This window comes from Cervus elaphus, chromosome 23 (assembly GCF_910594005.1).
Source record: "Cervus elaphus chromosome 23, mCerEla1.1, whole genome shotgun sequence".
NCBI lineage: Eukaryota > Metazoa > Chordata > Mammalia > Artiodactyla > Cervidae > Cervus > Cervus elaphus.
In genome coordinates this window covers 17,139,974-17,165,391 of record NC_057837.1, presented here as the reverse complement: position 1 = coordinate 17,165,391, position 25,418 = coordinate 17,139,974, and the positions used below count along the sequence as shown (strand labels likewise).

The following is a 25,418-nucleotide window of genomic DNA, read 5'->3' as shown; positions in this document are numbered from 1 at the left end:
ATTTAGTCTACTGATTTAAACATTAATCCCATCCAAAAACACTCTCATACACATTCAAGGGTGATGTCTGATTAAATGTCTGGACAACCCAGATCCCAGTCAAGATGACACATAAAGTTAACAGTCACAATGGTTACAGCTGTTTTCTACAAGGGGGAATTCAGGAGCAGGTCTCAGGGGTCCACGCAAAACTGAAGATCCCAGAGGGAACTTAGCCAACAAAGGGCAACCAAACTTCACGGCTAGAACACAGTCACGGGACTCTCAGGGTGTGGAAAGTGTCTTAGCATCAGGCCCACTGTCCAAAGCCCTAGAGAGACACCAAGAGGACCGCCTGGGGTTGAACTTTGCTCTTTTGTTGCCACTACAAGAAGCAGTGACATACCCATATCGCTGTCAGGTGTTAAACCTACCTAATCTGCAGGGGGAAAAAATAATATGACATCTTGGCATTAAAACAATTTTCTTGTGGAAGATCCAACCTTCCCTGATCCATGACCTTGTATGGACTCATGGGTATCTGAGACAATCTCCTCTGCTTAAAAAAAAAAAAAAAAAAAACTGAACCAGAGAGAGTCTGGGACAGTGTGGCTGAGGCCACATCATCCAGCCATCACCATCTGAGTCCCTGCCTTCCCTCCCAAGACCCTGCAGTGCTCACAGTCCCACCAACCAGTGTCTGACTTCCTCCTGTTGACACGCCTCCATGTCACCAGGACGCCCCATCCACCACCAAGACAGAGGAGGATGGTGGCCACCACGTACGGATGGGCGAGCCTCTCCACTGAACCTGGGGGCTCAAGGCCCTTCTGGACGTGATCTGCTGGCTTCACCACAGCCACGCTGCCTGTCCCTATGCAGGAGCAGGGGCACAGGTGCTCTAGGACCAGCACAGGGTCTTCCAGGAGTCCCCCATCCTCCAGGAGCCACCAGCAGCCCAGGCAGCCTCAGGCCCCAACAGCTGTGAGGGGGGACAGGGGAGGCGGCCACCACGCTCAGCCCCCAGCACTCTGCCCTGCCCTCATCTCCATCTCCCTCACTCATTGCAATAAGCTGCTTTAGCCATATCTGCTAAAAATACACCTCGCTTCTCTGTGACACTTACTAATACATTCTATTTCAGGCCTGTTTGCATTCCCATGTACAAACGCCCGTGTGGGTCACAGCGAGCATGTGCAGAATGTTAGAGCATTCCCTCCAGGAAGATTCCACCCGCTCTGCTCAGCACACACAACTGAAAGGCACCTCTTTCTGCACCAGTGGGAGCTGGGTAGAAAACCTTCCTACACCGGATGGTCACTGGGGATAGAAAAGAAAAAGGCTGGGGTCAGAGGGAAAAAGAAGAGACCAATAAGGAAGCAGATGTGCCCGCGGTGAAGGCCACACTTCCTTCTGTTCACACCTGCCCCCCCAACTGGCACACAGCCCTCCCCCACCAACCCATGCCTGGCCCCCGGAGTCACGGTCACTCCAGAAGCAGCTGCAAAACAGCGTCTCCACTGAAGTCATACGACCCATGCTGACAACCAGGAGAACATCTGAAAAAAAGGCACAACCTGGGCTGAGCTCCACGAGCCACCCCCGGGAGGGGCTCATTTCTACATCTGAGGCCTGGAGAAATCATCGTCTCCACGACAACAGCAGTCCCCTCCTATGAGCTCATCCTCCCCCGAACGGACATTCCCGCTGGCCTGCCTCGGCCATCCTGGAAGAGCTGCTCAACTTTCCTGGCATTTCCCAGAACTTGGGCTCTCTCCTCTAATTACAGGGAAGATAAATGACAGCTCTCTGATCTCTGCCTTCCTAAACGGAAGGAGGGAGAAATCCTGTGTGACTAGTTTTCAAAGGTCTTAATTTGTGCTTCCTTCTTTTTGTTTTATCACAAATCTTAATACATCTTTCTTTATTCGGAGGTGAAACACCAAGGCAAACAGTGACTGGATGTCACTGGCCGCAGGGAAGGCAATGGAGGAGGGGAGAGGAAACGGGACCCCAGTGCTGGGGCCAGAACACACAGGAGGGTGTCTGGAGGGAGCTGCAGCTCAGACCCAGCTGGTGCCATACTGATGTCTTTCCAACTGCAAAGCTCCGGGGTGACAGACGCATAGATAAGTGCAGAGTGAAGCATTCAGAATGCCAACTCCATCCCACCCTTTTCAGGTCCCAGGACTTGGCTGGGTGCACAAGCCCCAAATTGGAGCTGCTGTTCCTCAGTTAAGAAATCAGATCCTTTAAAAAAAAGTAAAACACTTAAAAAAAAAAAAAAAGCATGCGACCAAATGATGGCCCCTCAACCAACACAGACTGGAGTCTCCCAAAGTCTGGAATTTGGGGCTTCACCAGCTCCACACACACAGGAAGTGACTGGGCAGAGATGGTTAATGGCAGGAAGGAGGAAGCTAATCCAGCCAGAAATTATCATGATGAAGGATCACAAAAAAGCTACGGATTTCTCTGACTATGTTATCTCTTGCACACTTAGCCAGCACCGTGATTCTGCCAGGGAAGTGATTATTAACAACCCTGACATAGGAGATCCTAACATCTGAAATTATCTGAACACCAGAGATAGCAGAATCTTATTTATCTGTCTAGGTTTGATTCCACCCTTAGTAAGAGAGAACACTGGGATAAACAAAGAACCCTCCAGCACCATCATGACACCCTACTGGTGAGTTCAGATAACCAAACGAGCCTTATCTCCTTGCAGTCTATCTTCGGGTGCTGCCACTGAATCCGATTTCATCCATGTAACAAAAGACAGTCACAATCACAAGCTGTTTATCATGCATACCCCGTAGGCTTGGCTTGGAAGCCGGCATAGATGCAAATGTGTGTGTAATACACACACGCATATGGAAAAAACCCACTAACGATGCAAAGAAGTTTCCCAGACCTCATCCCTTTTTATTTTCTCTGCTAGTCCTCTGAATAGCTCATCTTGAACACTGTAGCTGCCAAGACAGAAGAATTCACTGCTTGAGTAGGAAAAAAAAATTCCATTATTCCAACTTTCTTTCCGTGAGCTTTATGAGAATAGTGAACATGCTGGTGAGATTTCTTTAGCAGAATGAAGGTTATTTCTCCATTTAGCAACCAGGTGGTACAAAGGAAGTGGGAATACAGGTGAGTTGACCTCGAGTCCCCAGGTGGTAACCGCATGTCCACCCAGCTCTGAATGTGAACTGCAAGATATGCTTTATACCCTCCGATGTCACCTCTGCCCCATCTCATCACTGCTGTGTGGTCTGTGGAGCATGGGGGCAGCGGTGCAGAGAGGCAGGAAGAGGGAGCAGGAGCAGGCGATCCCAGTTCACTTCCCTCTCTTCAGAAGGATGCTAAAAGGATTAAAGAGGTAATTATTGCCTCTGGAGCTCTTCAGCTATAAGACACTCTATAAATACCAATAATCACCCCCTCGAGGGAAAACACATCTCATTCCAGTGGAGGTAAGGGCTGCAGCAGCCTGCAGAAAGGATGGGCTGCATCTCGAAGGGATCTTCTGGCATTCCGAGTGCTCCAGAGTCATCGCCACGTAGAGCGGGTGACCTACAGAGCATCCCACTCTGACTGGAGGCCGCCCCCGGACTGCTGGCGTCTCATGCACCCATCCATTTTGATCTGTCCATTCGATGTGCACTTATTAAGCCCCCACGGTCTGTCTGAGGGATGGAGTAGCATCGTGGTTACGTGCCTGGGCTCTGGGGCTGGGCTATCTGGCAGGAATCCCAGTTCTGCCCGAACTCTAATCGTCTGCCCTCAGGCAAATCACTGAACCTCTGTGCAGTAAGGACAGGGAGGTCCTCACTCGTCACACGGGGACAATAACAGAAGCCACTTCACAAGGTCACTGTGAGGATTCAGGGGTTGATCTGTGTCCAGTGGTTAGATCTCTGACAGATACACAGTGGGGGCTAGAGAAGAAGACCACTATGGAACTTAACCTACAAAATGGATGGGTCCATGGTACGTCATCTATTCCTTGACTATTTTAAATTCCATGATTTTGGCACCAAAATCAAGATGGAAAAGGAGGAGTGAGCACTTAGAAGTGGGCCTAGCACTTAGACGTGTGTGGCAAACAGAGGAGCAGATGAGGTCCCTAACTGGGAGCCCCCAGACCCCAACAATGACGGGTATTCAGGGGTCTTCATCTTCAGCTGCCAGACAGTTCCCTACGAGGGCAGTGGGGAGAAGAGCGTTACCACAAACGTGATTTAGAACTGCCAGCTCACAGCAGACAGCCTGGGGGTCGATGTCATTACGGACTGAGATTCTGTTCTGGCAAAGCCCTCTCTCAGCTCCTGTGTCCACCCCTCCCTTTTACCTCATTACCCCTGAGCATGCCAGGATCGCACCCAAAAAAGAAAGAGCCGCCCACTGAACCTCCCACCAGGAAGCCCTTAGTCCCTCCACCGTGGGTGGTGAGCACCAGCCCTCCACTTCAGGGGCCCGAGGTGCACGTCCCGTCCCGCAAAAGGCAGTGGGGCAGGCCGGGGGTGCACTCCTGTCCTGCCGCTGAGCTGAGCGGCTCTGAGCAGTGATTCTCAAAGTGCAGTCCTCACAGCAGGGGCAGCAGCACCCAGGAACCCTTCAGAAACACAGCTCTTCCCACTCCATCACAGAGCTGCTAAATCTGAAACTTCGGGACGGGGACGGGGCCTGGCACCCTGTGGTTTAACAAACCAGCTGGGGATTCTGATGTCTGCCCACTGGCTTCGAGAAAGTGACTTAGTTTTTCTGAGTCACAGTTTTCCTCACTCAGCAAAGGGGGTTAATAGCACTCGCCTCACGAGGCTGTAATGTAAGAGTCAAATGAGATGCTAGATGTCAAGCACTGGATACAGCACGCCAACAAGGGTAGGCACTCAGCACACTCCTGTCATCACTGTCTTCATCACCATCATATCATAGTCACCATCACCATCAAAGTCTAAAACAGATTCATAGAGCAGCAGTAGCTCAGAAACAGCAAAAATAAGACTATAATCCACGACAAGCCTGCTTTTCAGGAAAGTGGCATTAAAGACAGTCCAAGGACAGAAGCTACGGGAAACTGGTAGATACATCCTACCTTGCCCAAGGTCACCCAAGGGCCGCCAGGATCCTGGGGTTACTCTTCCACACTACCTGTGATCCACGGAGATTCCCACAAACTCTGAGCATCCTGGGGGCTGGGAATCCAGAAATGAAAAGCACTCCCCATTTCATTGTCAAAATAAGGATAATATGAGTTTTGAGGCAATGCCACCAGAGAGAGAACTAGAGGTGTCTGAGTTCGAATACTGGTATTTCGAACGTGTAATGGAAGTCCTTAAAACACGTTCTGAATTGCTGGAGGGTACTTTCAGTAAGAAAGGGTGACGAGAAGAATCATGTACAGACTGACAGCATCTGGAATCCAAGAGGTAAGGGGAAAGCACACTGGAAGAATTTCACCTTGGATTACACACCACCATTGCCTGAAACAACTGTGGCAGAGGTCATGAGGGCCTCTAACAGCCAAGAGCAGTGGACACTGGTCAACCACTGTACCCTCTGGAACCTAACAGCTGACCACTCCCATCTCCTCCATCTCCTCCTTTTGACCTCCGACACACCGCTTGTCCTGGTTCTCCTACCCTCACCCAGACCTCCCTGCTCCTCCTCCTCTGGGACCCTCCCCCCACCCACACAGCTACCACACCTACTGCTTCTGTTCCAGCTCAGCTGCTGAGATCCTGTTCTTCCCACTCTGGAGTCTGCATTGTGCATGTGAAGATAAAGGAATGAAGAAGCACCAGGTCAGGTGCCGTCTCTTCATCTCAGTCTATCATCCTCTCTGTCCCCTGATATATGGATGCAGAGGTGAACAAAGAAGAGGCTGGTCTGTCTCTGGTCTCTTCTTGTGCCTTTTTTCCCTCTCTGGCAATCGCACCCCCTAGGCATTGGGTTGACGTCATGGTGACCTCCAGCCCCAGGTTAATCCTGAGCCCTGGAACTTCATGTCCCATCATCTACTTCTCTCTACCTGGATGCTCGCCTAGCATCTCAAGATCAGTATATCTGACAGTGATCCCATTATCCTTCTCATGACATCTGTTACGAGTCACCCCAAACTCAAGTTCAGAGTAAGATCCAAAAATTTAGGTGGAAAAACTTACAACATTTAATATAAAATGACTCTCCTAGTTTCATCTGTCACCTTCAAAACAAACCAAGAAGATATTAATCTTTACGACAGGTGCCCAAAATAAAAAAATCCTGACACGGTAAGGGAAACATCTGTAAAGAAATATAACCATCCTCTTTGAATAGGACTCTAAATTCTACTGTATCTTTATTTCAGTTTCTAGTTATGTTAGACAGTTGTGTTGCAATTATCCCCAGCCTGCAGAGCATTTACAGAGCATCCGTGGGCCCATGGAACTTCTAGTTTGGAGAAGCCCGAAGTATTAGATATACTATTTGCCAGCTCTCAATACTCTCCCCATTTGCCGGTCCTCCTAGCTAACGGGGCCATGTGGTCCCCCAAGCTAGAAATACGGGACTCCCTCTAGACGCTTCTCTCTTCCTTATGCCCCACCATGAGTGCAGACTCAGGAGTGCCCCCATTTCTACTTCCTAGACTGTGCTCAGATCAGCACTGCTCCTTCTGCCCTCTTCTCCCCCCAACACCACCAGCACTTGCACAACTCAGGGAACAGCCACCTCCTGCTTGGAATCGGTAAGTGCTTCCTGTTTCACACCCACTGTGCTTCTTATTTCATAAAAGGGGGGAAGAGAATCCACCCAAAACACACTTCACTTGAAACCCACCTCTTATATTAAGTCTGATTCAACATGGTAGGAATGGAGAAAGAAAAGAAGGAGGCTACTTCCATGCCTATAAACACAATCATACTAGAATTCTTAAACCCAGATCTAGGAGGAGTTAAGACCTCATGGAAGACCCAAAAGAACTGAAAGCAGGGAATTGAATAGATAATTGCTACATGCTCATAGCAGCACGATTCACACTAGCCAAAAGATGGAAGCAACCCAAGCGCCCATTGATGGACAAACAGAAACAAAATGTAGTTTATCCACCTAGAGATTATCATATTAAGTGAAGTAAGTCAGAGAAAGACAAATACCATATGCTACCACTTTTCTGTGGAATCTAAAATATGACACAAATTAGCTTATCTATGAAACATAAACAGACTCACACACATTTGTGGTTGCCAGGAGGGGATTGGGGTGGGGGAAGAGATGGATCAGGAGTATGGGATTAGGAGGTGATAACTATTATATATTGAAAAGATAAAAAACAAGAAGGTCCTACTGTATAGCACAGGGAATTATATTCAATATCCTGCAATAAACCATAATGGAAAAAATATGAAAAAGAATGTGCATATATATATATATATATACACACACACACATATATATCCGAATCATTGTGCCGTACAGCAGAAATTAACACAACACTGCAAATCAACTATACTTCAATAAAATAATTTTATGTGATTTATCTATATAAACCAAGGTAGAATATTATTCAGCCTTGAAAAGCAATGAAATTCTGTCACATACTACAACATGGATGAACCCTCAGGACATTATAAATGAAATAAACCAGACACAAGACGACAAACATCATATGATTTCATTCATATGAAATACCTCCAGTAGTCAAAGTCACAGAGACAGAAAGCAGAATAGTGGCTGCCAGGGGCAGGAAACGGGGGGAAATGGGAAATCATTGAATGGGGTATAGCGTTTCAGTTTCTGGAGATAGATGGTGGTGACGGTTGTACAACAATGTGAATGTACTTAATGCCAATAAACTATACTTAAAAGTAGTAAAAACGGTAAACTTTTTTTGATATATATATATGTCATGTGTGTATATATATTACGTGTATATATATTATTACAAAAACATGATTAGAAACCCATTTTGTGTCTAATGGAAGAGGAACCAATTAAGGTCAGGGTCCCAGAGCAGCTGCTTCCCCTAGCTTCCATGGATTCCCCAAAGGTACTATTAGTGAAATTGCCAGTCTCCCATCCAACCCAGAAATGGAAGGAAACTCCAAAGAGACTTAAGAGAAGCACCTAATAAAAAAATTCCTTTCTATTATATAGCAAAATATCAGTACTTTAAATAATATCAGCATATCTCTCATTTAATTCAAACATTAAGCTCCATTAGCATATAGGGCAAGCTTTGTTATAAATGAATGTTGGTTTAAAAATAGGTTCCAGAATTGCCTTTTCAGTATACATAATTCCAAGAAAGTGATTCTAAAAAGACTGTTCCACCAGATTCCCCACAAAAATCGCAGGGACTTCTAAACAGCCGTCCTGGATCAAGTCTCCATCTGTCTCCAAAGAGAAAGAATTATCTGCACAAACCTCAGATCCTTTCCCCCATGACATCCCACCTTTCCATGGCCCCCTGGGGCCAGCCAGCAAGTCCAGCTCTGGACCATGAGAGGCTGCAAGTTGGGCAGTTAGAGAATTACCTCTGGGCCATGTGGTCACTCAGAGTAGACTCCTGGCTTCAACTCCAGCTCTACCACCTGCTGTCTGAAAGATCTCCTGTAAACCTCAGCTCTCTGGCCTCAGTTTATTCATCTGTAAATTGGAGACAATAATAGTTCCTTCCTCTTAGAGGTATTACAAGGATTAAATGAATTAATAGCTATAAAATGCTCCCGTGTGTTAGCTATTATCATTTTGATATACAAGGATCTTCATGATGTGGCCACAACCTACTTTATTCAAGTGCAACTTCTGCCCTTGATTTCTGCACAGATAACCCTGCCAACTGATCTTCACCAACAGGCCACACCATTTACGCCTCCAGCTCTCTACGTGCTGTTCCTTTTGTCTGCACACCCTCTGCCCCAAGTTGGCCTGGTAAATTCTTTAAGGGGTGTAACTTCACCATGGGTGGCTTTCCTGGCTCCTAGATGGACTTTTGTCCACTTTTTCTGAGTTTCTGGGGGCCCTTGCTCACCATGAAAGCCATCCCCACCTTGGACACGTGTCTGCTCACCTGGCTCCCTAGATAAAGAGCAGTGAGCTCCTGGGAGGCAGAGTCTGTACTAACAATGATCCCTGCGCACGCGGCCTCGAGAAGGCCTGGCACATAGAAGACCTCCAGTGAAAGCTGAATGAATGTTGAGCATCAGGGGTGAGGCCAACACCAGGAAGGAAGGGAGAGGAAAGAAAAGACAGGCTGGAATAAAGCTGTGCCAGACTTCACATGGGGAGAAGCGTGTGCTCCAGGGAAAGGAAGAGATGCAAGGTCCTTGATCTCAGGAAAAGTGAAGTCGCTCAGTCATGTCCGACTCTTTGCGACCCCACGGACTGTAGCCTGCCAGACCGTGCTGTCCATGGGATTTTCCAGGTAAGAATACTGGAGTGGGTTGCCATTACCTTCTCCAGGGGATCTTCCCAATCCAGGGATCGAACCCGGGTCTTCCACACTGCAGACAGACTCTTTACCATCTGAGTCATCAGGGAAGCCTAATCTTAGGAAGGAAAGAATCAAAGGACACGTGGGCCAAGTGATCAGTGACATTGTGCACAGGTTATCTGAGGCTCACGGGTCTTGCCAGGGCTCAAGCCATCCATGCTTGTGGTAACTTTAGACAGGAACACACAGAGAAGAATGGTGAAGACCCACGTGGAGAGTGGCTCCTCCGTATCTCAAAGTGCCCTCTCTCACACCTCAGTAATCTGAGTGATGAACCCCAAGCGACAGTGCACCAAGCGAAGGAGAAGAGCAGAGACATGTCAGATTAAACATGCTCAGAAGCACGACTCTCTCACCATCTCTCCTTGTTACTGCGCCAGCGGTAAATGAAGAAATCTGAGACCCATTCGGCAGGTGAAGAGATGGGTGGAGAACCCAGGGTGAGTACAAGGTGGTGGGTGGTTTCTAATGCTGTCTTTCATGATTCTCAGGATCTGATGAGCAGAAAGGCCCTCAGCAACCAGGACCGCTCCTGGCCTTTAACCTGCAGGTTCGGGGTTGGTGAGCTCTAGTCAAAGACTCAGGACACATTTCATATGGTCACCTGACAGGCAAAGCTAGCCCCACACTGAAAAGTGCGCTCACCATCTAAAATGAGGTGCCATTTCCAGTTAGAAGTCAACATCAGGACAAATGAGTTCAGGCCCCAAATAAATGTGAAAGAGGATCAAAAGGAAGCTGCCCCACTTGTACCCATGTGCCGATGTCGACCAGGGCTGACGCCCACCCTCCAGGACGAGCAAGTCCGCTCCCACCACCTGCAGAGAGCAAGCACACAGGCAATGTGCAGCAGCTCAGCCTCCGGCTTCTGATCCGCAGCGGCCAATGCAGAAGGAACACTAAAAATAAGTATGCCGGAGACACACATGGGGTGAGAGGAAGACAGGGGGCAAGAGAGAACGAGAGGGGACTGGTGGTACTCTGACTGCTAGAGGGAGGGTCAACCCCCCACACACACACTCATATGCACACACCACACACACACACACACACACACACATCACACAAACCTATACATGCAAACACCCACACACCTCCACACACCCACACATGCATATCCATATACACACCACACACACATACATATACACATACACACACCACACACATATACATACATACACACAACACACATACATGCACACACACGCACACCACATACACATATATACATTCATATACACCTATACACATACATACACATATACCACACATGCAAACACACATGTACGCACCACACAACACCCCCTACACACACACACACACACACATGTACACACACCACATGCACACCATACACAAAAACACACATACACAGGGCGGCCCTGTTTAGTAGAGGTAGCAGTACACTGGACCATGACACTCACTTCAAACCAAGACTGGATTTCTTGGGTTTCAAGAGACATATATAGTATTTGGGGGTAACACTGCAATATGAGAAAAATGCCCAGTTATGTCATTTAGTTAAAAATGGAAGAAACAACACACAATATGAAAGTAATTATGTTAAACATTTATGTATAGAAAAAGCCTGGAAAATATATTAAAATTTAACAGCGGTTATTTTTGAGTGACAAGATTAGAGTTGATTTTTATATTCTTCAAGGTTTTACATCTTATACAAAGTGGGGGGAGCACACTTTCCATAATTTACAAAAGCAAGCCTAGACATACTAAGCCAAGGTTTTCAAAGCATTAGAGAAAATCATTATGAAATCTGGGAGGCAAATGCAGCCCTCGAGGCTAACTGTGTTTCTGTAACAATGGACATTTTGAGACCATCTGAAATATCTAATTATCTGGTTGCTTACTAATATGTGAACATTTGGAACCACTGAGATGTATCTTTGAATACAAAGAAAAATCCAAAGCAATCAAGTGGAAATTCACCATCCTTTTTCTGGTTCTCATCCATTTACTTAAACATCAGAATGTGCCCCGAAGAGAATGTTCAATACTTAAGAAGAAGAACCTAGTAAACCAAAAAAGTGAGGACACAGAACAAAAATCTACCAGGAATAACAAGGTTCAGCGAGACTGATTATATATCAGAGCTTAAAAGAATAATTTAACATGTGCATTTTCCAAGTCCCTTGAAAGGGTCTTGTTAACTAAATCATCATCCAAGTAAAATACAACATTAGTTTCTCCAGAACCTACAAATTTGAAAACTAGATTCTTTAAAATGTACAAAATAATATTATACTATATTTGCAAAAGCATGTTATTACAATAGCTTTTCCTAGGGGGAAAAAGCTCTCAGGGTTCCCACACAGTAACTTGCTGTTTACAAAGTTACTTAAGAATTAGTAATTCCTGTGAAAGGCGTGTCTTTTATTTTCTAAATGTATAGCACAGGGTGGCAAGCCAAATAAGGGAATATTATCCAAATGTCACCTTCCTTGGCTGTGTCTAAGCAAAGGCAAGGAATGGAAGGCTGCCTGTGCATCCCATAGGGAAGGCCTGCCTCAGCGGCAAGAGTCAACTGCACGAGTTAGTAACTTGGACAGGCTGAAATGCAGACACTTACAGGTCTATGTATGCAAAAGAGAGGGTGGGGGAACCTCAATTTTCTACTCTAGAATGCTGAATTTAATTCAGGAGTATAAAAATGCTGGGTGTTTTTTTCTCTCCCCAAAAGGAAACAATGCCACCTTTCCACTGCAGATGAGCCCCTTGGGCTCACGGGGGCTGTGATATCCAGGACCACAGGAACAGACCCAGGTGTCTGCCCTACATTAGACCACCAGCTTCCTCTCCTGTTTCTTTTGTGTCAGGGGAGCTGCAGGTCTCCCTCCCTTGAGCATCTCTCCCCGTGGAGATGGTGACCTCATTTCCATCAGCCTTAATGACCCACCTCTCTGGGGGCAGGATGCTGTGTGGGTTGCTGGGGGCAGATGAGATTTGGGAAGAGACTGCTAAATAATGGATAAAAGGAGGCACCACCAGCCCGCCAATACCTAATTATTTGCTTGCCTGAATCCAATAAGAAAAACAACTTCATGAAAGGAAAGGATGACAAAGACAGAAGCTCATTCTTCTCAAACCTTCAGTTAACTCTGGCTCCAAAGAGGTGGGGTGTGGTCAGGGATTCAGTTGCAGACCAGATTTGAGCTCCTGCAAGTGTAAACCATCACACATGTTCCTGCCACGTGGGCTGGAGAGAAAGGGTGGCACAGGCAGGTGGGAGGGGCACCCACCAGGGGGCCAGCTCATCCCTGGAAAATGTAGGACAAGGCTCCCTCCTTGCCTTTGAGCTGCTACACAGTTTTCTTCTGTTTTCAGTTCTACCAACAGCCTGGGAAAAACCTCTCCTCCTCAACTGGGGACTCCCCACCCCATTCATCCCACACTCAGTTCTCCTCTGCATCTGGGAACCAGCCTCAGCCCAGCAGCTGTCCACAAAATCAGGTTCCATCTGTGCCACGCAAGCCCACTTCCTGGCTTTTATCCTCTCCAACCAAATTTCATTATTTTCAAATCACTTGGATGATACCTCATGGAAAAATGCAAATAAAAACTACAATGAGGTATCATCTCACACTGGTCAGAATGACCATCATCAAAAAGTCTACAAACAACAAATGCTGGAGAAGGTGTGGAGAAAAGGGAACCTGTTTATACTGTTGGTGAGAATGCAAACCATGCAACCACTATGGAGAACAGAATGGGGATTCCTTTAAAAATTAGGAATAAAACTACCATTTGTGCATGCATACTAAGTCGCTTCAGTTGTGTCCGACTCCATGCAATCCTATGGGCTGCAGCCTGCCAGGCTCCTTCCATGGGACTCCCCAGGCAAGAACCCTGGAGTGGGTTGCCATGCCCCTCCTCCAAGGGATCTTCCCGATTCAGGGATCAAACCTGTGTCTCTTAGGTCTACCTGCATTGGCAGGTGGGTTTTTTTATCACTAGAGCCAACTGGGAAGCCCTAAAAACTACCATATGACCCAGTGACCCCACTACTGGGCTTATATCCTGAGCAAACGAGAACTGAAAAAGACACATGTATCCCCACTGTTCACTGCAGCACTATTTACAATAGCTAGGACATGGAAGCAACCTAGATGTCCATCAGCAGATGAATGGATAAGGAAGTTGTGGTACATATACACCATGGAATATTACTCAGCTATAAAAAGGAACGCATTTGAGTCAGTTCTAATGAGGTGGATGAACCTGAAGCCTATTATACAGAGTGAAGTAAGTCAGAAAAAGAAACACAAAAATCGTATATTAATGCATATATATGGAATCTAGAAAGATGGTACTGACAAACCTACACACGTGGCAGCAAAGGAGACACAGACACAAAGAACAGGCTTTTGGACACAGTGGGAGAAGGAGAGGGTGGGACGATTTGACAGAATAGCACTGAAATGTATATATTACCAAATAGCCAGTGGAAGTTTGATGTATGATGCAAGGAACCAAGCTGGTGCTCTGTGACAAGCTGGAGGGATGGAGTAGGGAAGGAGGTGGGAGACGGCCTCAAGAGGGAAGGGTCACACATATGCCTATGGCCAATTCATGCTGGTGTATGGCAGAGGCCATCACAGCACTGTAAAGTAATTATCCTCCAATTAAAACAAATAAGTAACTTTTCTTAATTATTTGGGGAAAAAATTTGGGTAAAATCAGAAGATCATCCTAATGGCAGGGTGGCCTGTCATCTAGGTGTGATATTGGGTTACAGAGCTGTAAGATGTTACCACTGGGAGAAACTGGATAAAGGGAACACGTTGGGGTTATTCAGCCACTAAGTCACGTCCAACTCTTTTGCAATCTCATGGACTGCAGTACACCAGGCTTCCCTGCCCTTCACTAACTCCCAGAGTTTCCTCAAACTCATGTCCATTGAATCGATGATACAGTCAACCATCTCATCCTCTGTCACTCCCTTCTTCTGCCCTCAATCCTGGCCCACCAGACTCCTCTGTCCATGGGATTCTCCAGGAAAGAATACTGGAGTGGGCAGCCATTCCCTTCTTCAGGGGATCATCCTGAACCAGGGATTGAAACCGGGTCTCGTGTACTGCAGGCAGATTCTTTACCATCTGAGCCACAGGGACACCCCAAGGGTACATGAGCTCTCTCTATATTATCCCTGTAATATGTTGTATGTATGTTACTCCCGTGTTCATGCAAATCAACTATTGCCTCAGTTAAAAATGTCCATTAAAGAAAACCCAAATAATACATGTCTCATGTGAATAGAGACCAACCAAGAGGTCCTCCTACCCAACGATTCCCACACAACCTGAGCCTGACTGCCGTCCAGGATGCTGTCATTGAGCAAATACACACGCCGTCCCTCAGCACGCCAGTTACGACACCAGGCATTACGAAGCCTGTCTCAGTTGATGGTCTCAGAAAATGAACAGTGAGGAGAGAGAAATCAGTGAGGAGGCCCTTGTGTAACTGACAATTTGATTTTCTAAACAGAGGTGAAAGTATTCAGACACCCATGAAATAACCACACTTTTTACACCGGAACGTTGCCCCAGTAACAATTCATCTGCTCCCAGGATTCCAGCTGCCCAGAAAACATGAGAGTGGATTCCCCACCACCAACTCTGACTACTTAACTATGGCAGCATCCTTCATTTTTTTCTGCTCTTCACATATTCAGGAGCAAGTTTCTCAAGGAGCAGGGGCTGAGAAAGAGAACCTGTACTTTGTTTCAGAATGGGTTCTCAAAACCTTGTGTACCTTTTAGCCAGAAGGTTCTGGAGATCTTCAACAAGCAAGTGTGCTCCAGGCCATGACAACCTTCGTTTAACACGCTGCTTTGTTTAACAGTTCTTATTTGTCCAGACTAGATGTTGCTCTCAGCCAGCTTAAACAGCCCTCCAGAGCTACCATGATGACCCTCCCGTAACCCAGAAGGACCAAAGGTGCAGTCCCAAGAACAGACTCTTCCCAATGGACAGAGGTTTAAGGGACCAACACTCTTCCTGGGCATATTTATTGCTGCTGGAGTGTATCAAAGTATGTTTAATCCATAATCTCCTTTGCTTTTTATAATTTGTATCAGTACTTATACATGAAGAAACTGAAACTAACTCTCTCAAATATTTATCAGTTCTTGGTTACACAGGAATTGATGATTCAAGATTATTCTAACCTTTTTCCAGCCTCCTCCTAGCATTTGGGACATTTTACCCCATTTCCACCAGGGAGCAGAAAATAGTTTGAGAGAATGTGCCTTGAGTCGGGGAGGTAAGATTACTCCTCGGCCCCATAATTCACAGATGACCTTGCACTTAGCTTCCCTGAACCCTGGTCCCCTCATCTATGATGTGGGGTAATACCCACACTGCAGGGTTGAAGGGATGATTCAATGCGACAATGTGAATAGTCTACTAGTGGCTGCTCAAAATGTTACCCCTTGGGTCAAAAGCTGTTTTTGAAATAAGATTCCTGCAATAGAAACAGGAAAGTAACAACCAAAGTGACATTTTAGGATTATCAGAGAATTTTTACTATCTGCACCAATCCCTGGATAATTGAGAATGGTCTGTAATAAGCAGCTGCCTCAGAAATGCCCAGGTGAGAAGGAGGATTTCTTTCTTCTTTTCGTTTATCTGAACTGGTAAAGAAATGACACCTTGTTATCTTATCCTTCAATTAGAAATCCCTCACTAAAGCTCTGCATATAATTAACATACATAGAATTCTAGGGACTTTATGGGTGTGTCCTCATCAGATTTCCACCTTATGGCCATACACACAAATGCAGGGTTTAGAAATGATTATTATCCCCTGCTGGATGCTCAGAATGACTGGCAAAAAAGTGTGTACTTGGACTTCTACTGAAGAGAACTGCCTTACAAACCATTTTCTAAGTGGCCAAATTTCAAAGAACTTGAAATGTGACAAAACGCACCTGAAGTGACTATACTGATCACTCCTTGCTGCCTTGTCTGACATCAGCCATTAACACTAAACTTCTCAAATTATAGTGTGGGTGCCAGGGGGTGGGAGAAGCCACGAGATTACGATGGCACATCTTCCCGATGCGTCGGTGCCCTCGAGGAGAGTCCGTGAACCACCCAGAGATGCCTGAGAGCGTGTGTCTGCTTCCCTCCACGCTGGAGAGTACTGGGGGAGAGGCGGAAAAGCGCTTCTGCGGGTGAAGGAAAATAACATTTTATTGAACATCCATCTGCCAAGGCCTGTGCCAGGTGTTGACACACCATCATCCTGGTTAATTTCTTACTTAGAAATTCAACAATCCTGAGAAGAAGGACAAACAGCCAGGGACTTTTTATTACTGTTTTGAGATACATTTTAACTGGGTTTTCAGAACCCAGCTCAGCATTTTATATCACATCCTTTGAGTCTCAGGCCCTACGTAAGAAAAAAGCACCAGGAACTTGGTAGTGAAAACACACCAGTGGCAACCACAGATGTGAGAACATTGGTTAATAAAGATACAGAAGAGCTGGCGGGGTATGAATTCTCCTTGTTTACTTAAAAAGGTCAATTTCTGAATATAAACAAACAATTATGTGTGTGTGTGTGTGTGTGTGTGTATGCATGTATACATGCATGCTCAGTCACTCAGTTGTGTCCAACTTTTTGCAACTCCATGGACTGCAGCCTGCCAGGCTCCTCTGTCCATGGGACTGTCCCAGCAAGAAAGTTGGAATGGCTTGCCATTTCCTTCTTCAGGGGTTCTTCCTGACCGAGGGATCAAACCCACATCTCCTGCATCAGCAAGTGGATTCCATACCACTGTGCTACCTGGGAAGCCTATATATTAACTCTTAGAGTTTATTTTCATTCCCTAACTCTATTATTAGTCAGGAAATAAGTTTGCTCCCAAGACAAACTGCAGCCACAGTTTGCTCAACAGAATTTTGCCAAGGGATGCACCTTCTCTAGCATCAAGCTCCTTTCTCCTTCCCAGCCCTTCAGAATGGTCCTATCCATGCTGCTGTTAAGTGCTGCCCTCTGCATTATCTCAGCAACATGAGAAGACCCCCTAATCTTAACCAGTTATAAATACATAAAAGCTCCCTGGATCACATCAGCCCACTGAGCCTGTTTCATCTGTCCTTTGATCTCTCTCCTTTCTCATAACACATATGACAAAGAAATCTTAGTGAGTGCCAATGAAATACACAAATGTCAACTCTATTCTGTTGTCCTTGATACTATTATACTTTATACCCATCCTTCTAGGTTGTCTTGAGATGTTCACAAATATGGTCAAATGCTTATCAGTAGTTTTAAAAACTCTTAACAGGCCAGAAATACAAACTTGTCCATTCAGGAAAACATGTCCACAAAAGAATCATTTATTTTTCATGAAATTAACAGAGGTGGGGCTTGGCCAAAACACTAAGACCACTGTGAACACACATTCATCTTCTTTCGCTGACTCACAAAAAAGCTAAGGATCTTGATTTGTGCAGAAGATGTAAGGAATGTTGGACAGGAATATTTGGGGGAAGTGGATACTAGAACATAGCATCTACTGTGTACACAGGAGATGGAGGGGGTCCCAGGAGAAGCAGACTTCAGTTTCTGTGACAAGCACCAAACTTCTGCCTCCAAAGGTATGTTGGTAAAACAATACAGTCTCCTCTCAGCGCCACTAATCTGCTATTAGGAGCATATATCAACTACAACTGTAGAGGAAGAAGGCCTAAAACTAGTTGTGAAAGATCGCTAAGCTAGAGCACGGCTTTGGGGGTATGCTTACTTTAAAAACATCTCTTGCTACCCCAAAGAGCAAAAGGCATTAGAGAAACAGTCCACCTTGGCTGAAATTCACCATCACCCAAATGTCTCACCTTTGATCTGTGTCACTCTTATTTCCTCTTTGAATTCAGTGGAGTTATAGATGTAGAAAGCAAACCTATTGTTACCAGGGGGAAAGGTGGGGAGGAATAAACTGGGAGATTGGGGTTGATATATATACACTATGGTGGGCTACAGTCCATGGGCTCGCAAAGAGTTGGACACAATAGAACAACTAACACTTTCACTTTCCCATCCATAAAATTGGTATATTAAGGACCTACTGTAGAGCACTAGGAACTCTACTCAATACTCTGTAATGACCTATATGGGAAAAGAATCTAAAAAAGAGTGAATATATGTATATGTGGGGCTTGCCAGGTGGGGTTAGTGATAAAGAACCTGCCTGCTAATGCAGGAGATGTAAAAGACCTGGGTTTGATCCCTGGGTCAGAAAGATTCCTTGTAGGAGGGCACAGCAACCCACTCCAGTATTCTTGCCTGGAGAACCCCATGGACAGAGGAGCCAGGCAGGCTACAGTCTTTAGGGTCACAAAGAGTCAGACACAAATGAAGTGAATTAGCACTCACGCACGCGTGTGTATAACTGATCCACTTTGCTGTATACCTAAAACTAACACAACACTGTAAATCAACTACACCCCCAATAAAAATTTAAAAATAAACATTTTGTAAAAACTAAATTCAGGAATAAGACACAACTCAGTGAGCACCGAGTGTGTATCCTCACAGTTCCTACATCCCTCGCGTTATCCCTGAGCACGGCTGCTTGATGCACGGCAAACATGGTTTACAAGGCTGTGGCCTCACTGTCCATGATGGAGAGTGTGGACAGTCCCACCATCGCAGGACCAGGGATGCTGTCGAACGTTCTGTAAGGCAGGTGGCAGAGTGGAAGACCGCGTGCAGTCACAGCCTCTCCTCTTCTTTACCTGCTGCTGCTGCTGCTGCTAAGTCACTTCAGTCGTGTCTGACTCTGTGCGACCCCACAGATGGCAGCCCACCAGGCTCCCCCGTCCCTGGGATTCTCCAGGCAAGAACACTGGAGTGGGTTGCCATTTCCTTCTCCAGTGCATGAAAGTGAAAAGTGAAAGTGAAGTCGCTCAGTCGTGTCTGACTCTTAGCGATCTCATGGACTGCAGCCTACCAGGCTCCTCCGTCCATGGGATTTTCCAGGCAAGAGTACCAGAGTGGGGTGCCTTTGCCTTCTCCGTCTTCTTTATCTACCAGGAAGTAAAGACCACGTCCTCCTGAATTCACCCTGAGATGGATTCCAAGAGAACAGATCTGACAAAGTTTTGAAACATCCAACCTCAAAGACGGCCCAAACCTCTTCATCAATAAAGCAGAGGGAGATACAACAGCAAGCTTCCATTCTCACCTTGCTGTGTATTTCCCAGGATGGCTGTGGATGCTGGAACCCCTGGACGTTTCATTAACTATTCCACAGAACGGACTTTATCATGATTAATAAAGATCTTATTACTCTGCATTTTTCAAAGCTTAAAACAAATTCTGATTGCAGGTGCTTCTGTACCTTACTCACAAGCCTAGAACTGTTTGTGAACATGCTGGCTCCAGATACATCTGTATTTTGGACTTTGGTTGCCAGGAAAATTTCAGACTCCCAAATCTGGCAGCCAGTCTGTGTTGTTACTTCCCTGTATCTGAGCAAGACTCAAGTCGTAGAACTGGAGATGCAAGAAACACGCTGACCGTCAGATTTTTCCTATGCCTTTGATCTCTGTTCCTCATGTTTCACCAAAATTGACTTGAACCCAAAAAAACAGAGAAAAATCTCTTTCAAAAAGTCATTTCATCATAGAAACTTTAAAAAAATAACCATATTACTCTTTCACCTGATTCAGATACTACGAAAGAGAAATCTGCCAATAAAGAGAAAAGAATAAGAAAAAAAAACCACAGAATAAACACAGGAAGTAAATGTTCCACATGTCTATATTATCCATGTGGAACTATCTCCATGGCATTTTCAGACAAAGCATATAGAATGTGAAGGGTACATGGTGTGTTGTATGTGTTTATACTTTCTATAGTTAGTGTGTTACAGTAAAGGGACAATTTATATTTAATCAGTTTATGAATGGAAAAAACAAGTAACAGACTTGTCATAGGAATATCTATTTAACATCTACTTAATAACCTATGGTTATAGTCACAAATCATATAGATAATTATCCCCACTACAGTCCCACTGTTGTGAAAACAATCCATGATGGTCAAATCCACTCTTTTTTTATTCCACTAAATTCAGGTCTCCTGCCGACATGGCAGTAAACTGGGGTACAGTGACTGCTCTGATGTCTTTATGTCTCTGTTTGAAACTTCAGTGATACTGATCTTACGGTAAAATGAAATCTTGACTGCTATAGCAAAAGATAAGAATTGAGAACCGACCCTAGTTTATTATCCCATGTGCAAGAAATATTGTTTATGAAGGCACCATGAAGACAGACGGATGAAGATCAGCAACGACCCTCCCGTATGACCTCAGCATGGGCTCCTTTTACTTCCTCCTCGGGACCCCAGCAGCAGGGGGCTTCTCTCCCTCACTCGCCACCTGCTTGTCTGTCTGCTCTTTTGAAAATACCGGCTTTCTGGAAGCTTGGACCTTAAGGTACCTGCTGACACCTAAAACAGTGCCTGGCATGGCAGATTGGCTGATTGGCTCAACAAGCACTGAATGCACCGACTTAGCTTCTGAGAAATGAAACAGAGCGGGTGGCCTCACCTTCTCACGATGCATCCAACCAGCTTCACCTTCTGCCACCTACTCATGGTCTGGTTTCATGTCAAAGGGCATGCCGGGACAGATGCACTTTCGCTGGTTTGTTTTTCTGCATCCTTCAAAATGTCAGTGTAATATTTAAAAATATACACACAGGAGCCCATCCGATATCTATTCCTGATCACTGTTCTGCTCTGCCTGTTCCAGGAACACATCTGTATGTTTCCTGTTTATCCATCCAGTGTTTCTTTATGCAGATGTTAGCAAATTCACCTACAAATCTTCATATCCCAGTCTTTCTTACATAAAAGTAGCATACTCTCTACACGGTCCTCCACCTTGCTTTCTGCACTTGGCAATGAACCTGGATTTCATTCCACATCAGAACACGGACCTTCCTCGCTCTCTTTTAACAACTGCACTGTACACATACACCACGCTTCAACCACTTCTTATGACTGATGCCACCAGGTGGCTTCTGATGTTTTGGCGTTATACACAGTTTCCGTGATAACCTTATACAGATGTCATTTCATTACCTGGGCAGGTGCTATGTATAGGGAAGATTCCCAGGACAGGACTGCACATCTGTAATGCTGGTTCATACCACCAGACCCCTTCTCTCAGGTTGTTAAAAATAGTGTTAGCTGGCTATAAAGAGATGTGATGCCTTAAATGTATGGGTATGGTATCCATCACTACAATTTTTCCCATTCTTGTTAAAGGGAATGCTAGCCTAATTCTTCAGTTTCATTAAACACAGACACTATTAAAATGTAAATCAATGCAATACCCCCCCCATGATGGTCAGTGGTAGTTTTCCTATTCTACTTCCATCCATCAGTTCTCTAGGCTAACAGAGTTTCCTGCTAGCAACCTTAAAATTAGAGGCTCTCTAAAGGCTAGCAACAGGCTCTCTAAAAAAGCCTTGAAAGCCTAGTTAATACAGGGGGAATTAAATTTTTATAAGAGTATTCAGCAGTTCTAAATCAGCAGCAAATATTTTTTTCTTCACAATACCCAAAATGACATGGAAAGAAAAACAGAAATGAATATTTAAAGCCTTTATTCATTCCAATGCAGGGGACACCCCCCCCCGCAAACAAGTTTATATTCTCAGAGTTTTTAGTAATTCATGACTCTTTTTCACAGTGAGAATCTAAAATTAGAAAATGATGCCTATTTGCAGAATTAATGAAAAGGTCTTTTTCCCACTCCTTTTAGAGAAGGCATGAGGAAACAACATAGTTTCACATGAGAATCTTGGCTTTCAGGAAACTGGCCCTCCAGCTTAGGATATTTATCATAGTCAAGGAGCACAAAAGCAAAGATTTGCTTTCGTCCAGCGCAGCTTGCTAAATACAAGTATACTAGACTAAATTCATTTCTTTGTTTGATACACAGTTGACCCTTGAACAATGTGGTGGCTGAGGTACCAGCCCTCCTGAAGTCAATAATCCAAGTATAATTTAGAGTGGTCCTTCTATATCCACAGTTCTGCATCCCAAGGACCAACTAACCACAGGTGACTAGTACTGTAGTATTTACTACTGAAAAACAACTGCATATAAGTGGAGCCACAGAGTTCAAACCCATGTTGTTCAAGGGTCAACTGCACTATTGTAACATGCCTTCAATATATTTTAAAACCATTTGGCATGGACAGCATGATATCCTCCCCATGCTCTTGAATGTAAACTTCAATCCTAGAGACAGTCTGTTAACCTTAACCAATAACTCATACTCCATCCACCAAAGACACACCAGAGCATCTTTCGCTGCTGTATTCATACTGGCCCCAAACTATAAACAAATATCTACCAAGTGTAGAATGGATATCTAAATTTCATACAACGGAGCACTACACAACAAGAGGAAAAAATGAAAAATTTACATAGGCCACAACATAAATGAATCCCACAAAATGTAAGTATGACTCCATTTATATGGAATTCAGATCAGGCAAAACTAATTTATGGTGACAGAGGTCAGAACAGTGATTATCTCTGGGCAGGAGGATGTTGTTCCATCTGGAGAAAGGGGACCAGGGAGACTTCGGTGATGGAAATGTTCTACCTCTTGATCCAGGTGATCATTACATGGGTTAAAATGTTTGAGATTTGTGAACTCTGTGCATGCATGTATGTGTGCTCAGTCACACCAGACTTTTTGTGACCCCATGGACTGTAGCCCGACAGGCTCCTCTGTCCATGGAATTTTCCAGGCAAGAATACCAGAATGGGTTGCCATTTCCTCCTCCAGGGGATCTTTCTAACCCATAGATCAAATGCACATCTCCTGCATTGGCAGGCAGATTCTTTATCACTGTACCACCTGGAAACATCAACTACACTTCAATTTTAAAAACACACAGAAAAACACCACAATATCAAAAAAGACTCTCAAAGACCTCAGCCAGCTCTAAATGGCACTGGAAACATTTATGGAGCATATAAAATGCAAGGTTAAACCCAAACCTGCTGGGTTTAAAACGAGCTGACTGCCTCTTTCTCTCTGGTAAGTGTACAATTTATCTAACCAGTGTCAATGCTCTATTTGCCAACCTACAGCTTGACCTGCAGGTCCAGGCAAGGGTGAGGCAATGCCAACCTGTCTCAACTGATCCCATGAACCAAGTCATTTCCGAATTTTCATCTCATCCTGCTATAGAGTCACAGTTTATGTCTCTAAATTTTGAATCCGCCGGCTCCAAGAACGAGAGCTAAATGAACAAAATCAGAGCAGCTCCCTAAATGTATTAAACTTAAAGCAATGTGCCTTAGAGATCATTCAGTTAGTCCTGCTTTCTCCTTCCTCCAATGAAGCAACTATAGTGATATAAAGTCAATTCACTGTATGACCTGACCTCACATGGGGAAACTGAACAGGAACTGGTACTAGAGGATATTAAAAAAGCATTAATTGTATTATTTGTGATTATATCATTTTGGTTCTATGAGGAAATTTCCTTCCATCTTTCCTTCCCTCCTTCCTTCCTTCCTCCTTTTCCTTCTTCCTTTTCTGGCAGGATGGGAGTAACACGTAATCCATACTAAGGATTGTTAGGGTTAGAATGTCAAGATATCTATTTTTTAAATGGACATATAACATTGCATAAGTTTATGGTGTACATCATGTTGCTCTGATATACTTACATACTGCACTGTGATTATCACTACAGTGTTAGCTAACATCTCCACTGCCTCACATAATTACCATTTCTTTCTTGTGGCAAGAACATTTACCATCCAGTCTCTTAGCAACTTTCAAGTATATATTAATAATAGAGTATGTTAACTATAGTCATCATGCTATGCATTAGGTCCTTGGAACTTATTCATCTTTGAACAGCAAGCCTGCACCCTTTGATCAACATCTCCCCAATTTCCCCACCCCTCACCCCATCCTTGATAACTGCTGTTCTACTCTCTGCTTCCACAAGTTCAGCGTTTTTTAAGTTCCACATGTAAATGATGACATCATAGAACATCGATCCTTCTTTGTCTGACTTATTTCACTTAGCATAACACCCTCCAGGTCCATTCATGTTGTTACAAATGACAGGATTTCCTTTTTTCTCATGATTGAATAATATTCCATTATATCAATATTATATCTTCTTTATCCATTCGTACATTGGTGGATGCTTAGCTTGTTTCCATGTCTTGGTTATTGTCAATAATGCTGCAATAATATATCTTCAATTTACTTTAAAGTATCTTAGCATTTTTTACAAATGGAGTGAGTTATGGGATTTCCCTGATGGTCCAGTGGTTAAGACCACGCTCTGATTCTGGGGGCACAGGTTCGATCCTTATTGGAGAACTAAGATCCCACATGCCCCATGAAGTGGCCAAAAAAACAAATAAGATAAACAAATGGAGTGAGTTAAATAAGCAAATGAAAGAATGAACAGCTGTCCTGACCCAAGGTGGTTAGTGGAAGTGCTGGGTAACAGCCATGCATCCCTCCTCTAATGGTTTACAAAAGATCCTTTACATTCCTTTGTATTCCCAACACCAGAGCAGCTACTCAAGGTGACCACAGAATCCCAGAAGGTCATTTAAGCTCTGCCCACTCAGCTTTGGAGGGGCTCTGCGCACTACAAATTAGTGTGGCAAACTGGGCTTTGATGAAACAAATAAGCTGATAGACTGGCTTTCTTCTCAGTTCCAAATGACCAAGTAATGGCCAAACGGTCATTGAACACTGCACTGAGTAGACATCTGTCCCAAGTTTCTATGACCATCAATGTACCAAGAAACTAGAATCTCTCATTATGTAAGAACACGACCTAACAGAACTAGACAGCATATTAAAAAGCAGAGACATTACTTTGCCAACAAAGGTCCATCTAGTCAAGGCTATGGTTTTTCCAGTGGT

General features: G+C 44.7%; 1 protein-coding gene and 1 non-coding gene across 4 annotated transcripts in view; both read right to left on the bottom strand.

Moving 5' to 3' along the window:
* CAMK1D (calcium/calmodulin dependent protein kinase ID) overlaps nt 1–25,418 on the bottom strand; it is a 387,831-nt gene that overhangs the window by 288,574 nt on the left and 73,839 nt on the right. The window lies entirely within an intron of this gene.
* LOC122682341 lies at nt 21,668–21,796 on the bottom strand. The gene has a single exon (XR_006337354.1). It is a non-coding gene; the product is annotated as a U6atac minor spliceosomal RNA (small nuclear RNA).